Below are 8,389 nucleotides of genomic sequence, written 5' to 3' on the forward strand. Positions count from 1 at the left end.
CTACGAGAATGGAAACAAGTTTATATTAGGTACAGATTTTTTTTTTTTTTAATTTGTATTCAAGCTCAGCATAGTTTGAAAGAGAAATAACATACAGAGGAGATGATGATGCCACAAACAAGGGAAGATGGCATGGGATTTTATTTCAATCCTGGTTCCATATAGGCTGTTATGAAGGGACTGTCAAGTGCCAGTCTGGTCTCTGAAGTAAGGCCTCCCACAGTAAGAGAGTCCATTTTATCGTCATTATTACTCTCCTGGGGAGGTCTTTATAATTTCTCTTATATTTTTTTGAACCTTGTCAATTTTGATTTTTTTTTTTTTAGTTGGAAGAGAAAAAAATGAGAATTTTGGTTGTTTAGAAAACTTTAAGTAATTCTCTCTTTATCTGGATTTAGCAAACTCAGCAAATAATATGTGTTAAACTCAGCCTAAAGCCATGTGAATTTCAAGGGAAATTAAATCTGTTTCTGATTTAGCTATACATTACTCATTGAAATATTATTTGGTAGAAAATGCTTGATGTCCAGAAACCTTATGAGCCATTTTATCATCTTTTTATTTGATCCAGGAAGTTGATTTTCATGGATTGTAAATAAAGTTTATATCTGGAAAGATGAAACCATGAAGTCTATCAATATGGTTATTATAGTTTATGCTACCAAGCTTTCTAAACAGATTGATATGGCTTAAAATAAAAGCATTTTCAATAGGGCAGTTAAAAGTAAAGTTTAAAAAGGTGTAAAGAAGAGAAAAAGATCATTGTATGGGGAGAATTGTAAAATACATTAAATTTGTTCTGAGCTTCCTGACCGCCAAGGCAAAAGGCAAATCAAATGGTTTTATGTGAACGCAGTCTGCCACTATACTTTCATCTCGGATAGTGCACACATCATATTATGAGAGCAAAAGCTAAGCGAGAAACCAACAAACCTGGAACCCCTTATTTAACAATAGTTCTCAAAAGAAATGAAAACTTGAGCCTTCTTGCAAAGTACTTCCTAACAGAAATAGCTACCTCCCTGTCTTTTCTAAATTATAGGAGAAAATTGCTCTGTGTGTGTGTGTGTGTGTGTTTACTGAAAACAACAACAACAAAAATGAAAACTGAGAAATTTGGTAGTTATGTGGAAATTTTCATTAAATATTGAATTTTTATATGGATACCCTTTCCAAAACAACAGCAATGACAAACCCTAAACTTCCTTGTAAAACTTTTGCAAGTAAACTGTCTTTTAAAGGTGTTTTTGTTGAGACACTTAGATGGTTTCGTTGGTTAAGCAGCTGCCATTGGCTCAGGTCATGATCCCAGGGTTCTGGAATGGAGTCCTGAGTTGGGCTCCTTGCTCAACAGGGAGCCTGCTTCTCCTTCTGCCTGCTGCTCCCCTGCCTGTACTCTCTCTCTCTTTCTCTCTGACAAATAAGTAAAATCTTAAAAAAAAAAAAAAGTTTTTGTTGCTCTGTCTTCCTTTTCACATTGGTTCTACTAACATTATATGATTTCAAAATTAAAAGAAACATTTCTTTTGTTTTTAATTACTAATCACAAAAGCAATATACTCTTGCTATGAAAAGTCAAGAATGCCTACATCGAGTAAAGATAACATGCAAACAAACGAAAATCTCGTTATTATGCCTGCCTACATAACCATCAATAGCATCTCTTTCTCAACCTTTTGAGTGTGTGTGGATAGTTTGTAGTGTAAAGTTTTATTGTGTTTTATTTGCTAAAACTTATAGAACTTGAATTTGGAATATTGAGACCAAAATCAACTGCAGAGATGCACTAATTTTACTGGATTAAATATGGGTAGGTTTTATTTGCCATGAGATGTTCAGGGGTTACAACTTAAGGAATTTGACAGATAAATTCTGAACTCATATATTGGCAAGGGAAAAATACAGCAGTAATTCGGATTACTTGTCAATGGTGAAGAAACCCTTTTTGGAATTAAAAACATGAAATCTTTGGGTTAACCCATTCTGAGTTTTTTCTCAGCTTTCTTTGGTCTTTCCTGGTCTTTTTGTCCCCCACCGTCCCTTTCCCTTTGTGCTCCCCATTCCCTCTTCCCTACTTTCAATTTCTCTATAGCATTATAGCCTTCTAACTTCCTGTATTATTTATTTATATATTTGTTTAATTACCAATTTTCCCACCAACAGAATGTAAATCCACAAGGACTGCTGTGTGCTTATGTTTTGTTCATTGATGTGCCTAAATAGAACAGGGCCCACATGAACAATTTTAAAATGTGATCAGTTCAGTGTTGACCTGACATTTGACATTGAAATGGACTGTTTGATGCAGTAAATTCCGTAGACTCTCGGGAGGAGCAAATTCACAGCATGCTTGTCACTACTTACCCATCCTATCTTACGGCAGACCTCACAACAACTCTTTTTTGTTGTTGTTGTTATAACTTTTTTTTTTTATTTTTACGATTTTATTTACTTTTGAGAGAGAGAGAGAGCACGAGCAGGGAGAAGGAGGGCAGAGGGAGAAGCAGACCGTCTGCTGAGCAGGAAGCCCATTGTAGTACTTGATCCCAGGACCCTGGGATCCTGACCTGAGCCAAAGGCAACCTACTGAGCCACCCAGGGGCCCACAACAATTTTTTTAACCCTAATCCATAACAGCATTCTTTACTGTTGAACCTGGGCAAAGCTACATAATATTGGTTAAAAAAAGTGTTTCATATAAACACTACCAATTGAAAGGAGTTTGTACCCATTTGCTGTCTGATTCTAGAATGTGGTTATATACTTCAGGGTTATCTTATCTATAATTATAGGCATTTTTGTTTATTAATACATTCTTATGTTCATTAATTCATTAATACATTCACTTAACTTTTAGTGAATTGAGTACCTGTTGAGTTTTATTACGCACCTAAACATTCAGGAAACAAATGCCAATAGGACATGGTTTTTAGCTTCAAGATTAAGGGAATGGAAGACATTAGATATAGTTTCATTCAACTATTTATTCATGCTTTTAAAAATACTAAATAGTGCCAACCACGTGTCAGGCACTGTTGTACACTGTGGGGATACGGATATGTTGTGATGCAAACAAATAATTTTGCTATGTTATACATACCATAATAGATACAGGGTGCTGTAGGCCACACATTGGTGGGTATTTGTGCGTGGATGAAGTGAGGAAAGGTCAGTGAAAGAGGTGAAAAGGGAGCAAACTCTTAGATGATGTAAAATAATTTTTCGAAATAGGAACTTTCATAACAGTTTCAATAGGTGATCCTTAGTATAATAGCCACCATTTCATTTATATAGATTTTACAATAAATAGCTCTTACATTGTCACTCTATGTTGCCTCATTTCATTCTCACAGCAGGGCTTCCTGACAATTCTAGTTTATGTAGGATATCATCAAAGTTAGCCATCTAGGATGTGACAGAAAGGTTTGAGCTCTTGGGCACTATACCATTCAGCGTGATTGTGAGGAAGAGTAATTAAGAGGTACTACCAGGAGACAAAACTGAAAAAATTTCTTCAGAGGTCTTGTGTATCTTGATAATCTTGGAATTTTATCCTCTAGGCAATAGAGAGTTATTAAAGATTTAACCCAATACTTCATATAAACCCAGGGGATAGTACTAAAGAAACTGAGAAGAAAAATACTCAAGTGCTTGCCTCGTGCCAAATAAGTCACATTCTTAATTTATTTTAATTTATAAAATAATTCTTTTAAACGTCATTTTGAGGTAGCTGGGTGGCCCAGGCGGATGGGGCTTTGCTTTTGGCTCAGGTCATGATCCTAGGGTTCTGGGGTTAGAGTCTGCTTCTCCCTCTCCCTCTATGTCTGCTCCTGCTCTCTCACCCACTCTCTCATAAATAAATAAAATCTTAAAAATAAAAAAGTCCTTATCATAAGAAAAACACTTTGTAACTATGTGAGGTAAATGATATTAAGTAAACTTAATAATAAGTATTTTTATATAGACATAAATATCATATGTATATTATTATTATTATGTAGCACACATTATAATATAACATACTTGCTATTTATTTAGCAATATATACAAATACCATATCATGTTGTACACTTGAAACTCATACAATGTTATATATCAATTACATTTCAAAAAAAAGTAAATTTGAAAAAAAAAAAGACATTTTGTAGAAGACAAACTTGAGTCTTGCAGAGTTTAAGCAATTGCCACATGATCACACAGCTATTGCTGCTGCAGGAATAGGCATGGTAGGTTTCAACCTAAGCCTTGACTCTAAAGCACCTGTCCTTTATGGCATGCTTGAATTCTTCCTAAGAACATCTAACTGATGAGGGTGGAAAAGCAAGCAAGAGTAAGCCCGTGTTTGCTCTTTGGACATTTCTGCTGAAGTCCAATTTAAATGAACCTCACCAGTTGTCTTCAAATGATTACCATTAAGTACATTTTTATACAAGGTGGGGTTGTCCTTTATATATATATTTTAAGTCTAAAAATACATCCCCCAAATATATTTTTGCTTTTCACTTTTAAATTCATGTTTTTATTTTTAAAGGTACCACCAGGCATTATTGATAATTGACTACTACTCTTCTATTAGGGTTATACTTATTGTCACCCTACACAATGAATATTATGAGAAGAGTTGATTTTCTCCTTCTGGTTGGAGGAAAGGATAATCTTTGCCTTTTTGAGGGTGGGAAGAAAAGCCCAACTTATTTGCTACCAGAATTTCTCTTTGCCACCTATGGGATTACTGACAAAGGAATTTATTGCTATTGTTTTTCCAAAAGTTCAAGATGAGGAGTATTTCTACTATTCTTTTTGGAGTAGTTCTGTCCCTGAAAAGTCTGAGCTTTGTGCCTTCTCATGTCTATCTCTATATGCTCAGGGCTTAATTCATCACACTGAAAAATTGAGATCATTGCCTGAATTACTCCATCATTTTGTTCTTGCTTAGTTTCAGTTATCTTGGTAATTTAAAGGAGCAAAACTCTCTAGTCTGGACTCCAGATACTTGCTGTTTAATCTCCTCTTCTCTTTTAGGGTATAGCGTGGTTTGACAAATAAATCTATAGATCAGTGGTTTTCACTGGATTTAGAATTTTAAGGAAAATATTCTTTCTCCATTCTATTAAGTTCCAAGTTACATTTGCCAGTATAGAAAGAGACATGTAAATATAGTTAGAAAAAGATATACTAAGAGTTCTTTTTGGTATAATGTTTCTTGAGAAATATTACCATGAAGTCTAAAATATCAATTTTTATTCCCGATTTAATAATCGTTATTGATTTTATTCATAGAGGAGAATAAATTAAGTTCCTGTGCTTTAAGTTTCAAATATACTCTGAAGCCCAAAATGTATATTACATTTTTTCAGGGAGGTAACTTGAAGGTAGTTAGAAAAACAAACTTGAAAATATTTGCTTATGCAGCGTGGGCTTTCGAAAAAGTTATTTTTAAAGACTGAAGAATTAAGCACCTGTCGTTTTTGCCAGCTGGTGTAGATGTTAAAATTACTGTCACTCTTCTGCCTGCTACTCTATTTTGCACCTGCTACTACTTGAGTTATGGGCATTTCACACATGGTAATTTAATAAGGTTAAGTCCCATGATAGTGTACAAGATGTTATTCCACTGGGAGTTAAAACAGTTTTATAAGGTCTTGAGGGAAAAGCATTAAAGCAGAAGCTTGAGACTAAAAAGTTAGTACCTTTTAGACATCACATTTTCTAATTGAAAAATGTTAAAGAAATAGATGATGTGAAATTTGGTTACATATTCCAAAACAAAAATGAGTCTTTCATGATTGGCCTATTTATACCAGTCAACTTTTCTACATGGTGAACATTCATCATTTTTATTTTTTATTTTTTTAACATTCATCATTTTTAAAAAACATTTTGTATTGCCTGATATAACAACCAAATATAGATATATATTGAAACCTAATGCTTTTCAACATGATACTCATGAGGCACATTTAGCTACTGAAATCAATTAAAAATTTAATTTCACAGTCACACTAGCCACACTTCAAGTACTCAGTAGGCACATATGGCTAGTGCTTACCAAATAGGACAATGTATATATATATATATATATATATATATGATAATGTACCTATATCTCACTTTTTCAGTGATGATGACGGTGATGAGTATTCAGTTTGTTATTGGTATGTAGACTGCAGTGATTTTTTCTTTAAAAGTTTACAATTCATCCATATTCTGTACAGTAACAGTAAATACATTTCTGTTTTTACTGCAAGTTGTATTGGACAGTGCCATGCAAAATTTCCAAATCCTATTCTTAGGCAAGCATGACCTTAAGGATCTTAAGGCCATGATGAATTTTCCTTAAAAGAGGGATTGTGGAAAAAAAAAAAAAGAGGGATTGTGATATCTTAACATTATCTTGGCTACAAAAACATGGGTCAATTTGAAGCTGTTGCCTGCTGGAATCTGAGTGACGTTCACTAAAGATGGTAGGAGCACATTGACTTAAAGCGCCCAACAACAGGAAAAAGTTTCAGCTTCCAAAAATGGATAGGCAGGCAGGTATTTTTCAGAGATTTTATAATCCTATACATTATAGAAGTCTTTTTGGAGAGTGAAAGAACTATTTATTACTTCCTCTCTTCTGCATAGTTGGTTATTGCAAATTCTGCCTCTATTCTAAAGAAAAAGTGATACATGATAGCATTATGAGATGGCAAAGTAAGTTTACCCTCTGAAATTTCCTAACCATTGGTCTTACCATTTAGGACATGTATTAGGAGATTGAACCAAAATTCAGGGATATGGATATGCAAGGTAGCAGGGATCATAGTAGAAAAGAGAATATTAATAGACAGGGATCTTGAGTTCCTGAGTAATAATTTTATCTGCAGAAGTTTTTTGTTGTTGTTGTTGTTGTTTTGTTTTTTTTTAATAACTGCTGAAAGGTATTTAAATTTTAACCTTGAGGACATTCGGTGAGAAGAAGCAATAGCTTATTAGGCCTTTTTCTTATGAATAGGCCAGATTGTCACTAAAAGTGATAAGGTTAACCCACATATATGACGATTTACACAAAACTGAGAAAATCTGCTTTAATCTTAAATTACCTGGATAGTTCATATTAAGATTCTCTGATCCTGTCTGACTTTCCTCAGTTCTCTATCTCACTTTTTCAGTGATGATGACGATGATGAGTATTCAGTTTGTTATTGGTATGTAGACTGCAGTGATTTTTTCTCTAAAAGTTTACAATTCATCCATATTCTGTACAGTAACAAAATAATCGAAAATTTAAAAATTACTTTCTCTAAGCAGGAAGATAAAAAACACAATGCAACTTGAGCATTCCAGACTGACCAAAATTATTTATTAATTTCGTATTTTAAGGCTGTTCATTGACCCCTAGTAGAAAATGAAGAGTAGTGCTTGAATTTGAGGTTGTCAGTATTTATCCTCGTGTAGAGCAGGAGACCCTTGATTTGTGTGGTATGACTACAATTCAGAGAGGAACGTAAAATGTATAAAAGTACAGGGAGTCTTCAGTCTAGAACGGTCCACGTTGTTTTGTTTTCTGAATGATGGTAAGCAGTTCTGGACAGTAAGTCATGGGTGTTATTGCAATAAGGTTCCAGCCAGTCTTCATAAACAATGCTTGATCTGGAAAGGAAAAGGGAAATTGAGTTAAATGTTGATTGCATCTTTTCAGAGAGAAAGCTGAGGAGGAAATAAAGTGAAGTGCAAAAGAAGAAAAAGCACAAACGAACCAGCACTTCGATGGTAAGCCATTTCATACTTGTGACAACCTAGATGCAAGTGCTTAACTTCAAACTGTGATAACCTGGTTTTCTAGAGCAGTAATTGTTAAAAACTATATCAATTATTCAAAGAAATTAGGGTCATACTTTTATTAGTGTGATGTTCCTGCTAACTTCATTAACTAGTCTCTGCCTTGTTGAATTTCCACTTCAAAATTACAGTACAATCAAAACTAAGACGACAGCAAAGATCTTAGAAATTTTTGCTTCTATACTCATACAGAGATGTTCTATTTCCTTTTTTTTTTTAAGTTTGTTTTGTTTGAGAGCAAACAATAATAGCAGTCTCCTTGTTGAGCAGGCAACCTGACGTGGGGATCGGTCCCAGGACCCCAGTGTCATGACCCGAGTCGAAGGATACACTTAACCAACTGAGCCACCCAGGTGCCCCCCAAATACTCTATTTCCAAATAACCAATTTCAGGAGATGAAATGAATTGAAAGGAGTTGATATTTTCTGGTTAATGTAAATAAATTTTAACTAAAAACTAGTACTAATTATGTTTCCAGCACATAAAGTGAAGCTGTTGAATTTTTTAAAAACACAATATTGAGAAAGCCTTATATAATAAAAAACAAAAGGGTATTTACCTTGA

The 8,389-nt window shown here is 34.1% G+C and overlaps 1 long non-coding RNA gene across 3 annotated transcripts in view; it reads left to right on the forward strand.

Annotated features, from left to right (window-relative positions):
- Window positions 1-8,389, forward strand: part of LOC122902264 — a 107,396-nt gene that overhangs the window by 41,629 nt on the left and 57,378 nt on the right. For all 3 annotated transcript variants that reach the window (XR_006383786.1, XR_006383787.1, XR_006383788.1), the window contains exon 2: window positions 7,685-7,755. This is a non-coding gene — a long non-coding RNA (uncharacterized LOC122902264). The remainder of the gene's footprint in view (window positions 1-7,684; window positions 7,756-8,389) is intronic.

Source organism: Neovison vison, chromosome 3 (assembly GCF_020171115.1).
Source record: "Neovison vison isolate M4711 chromosome 3, ASM_NN_V1, whole genome shotgun sequence".
In the NCBI taxonomy this organism is placed as follows: domain Eukaryota; kingdom Metazoa; phylum Chordata; class Mammalia; order Carnivora; family Mustelidae; genus Neogale; species Neogale vison.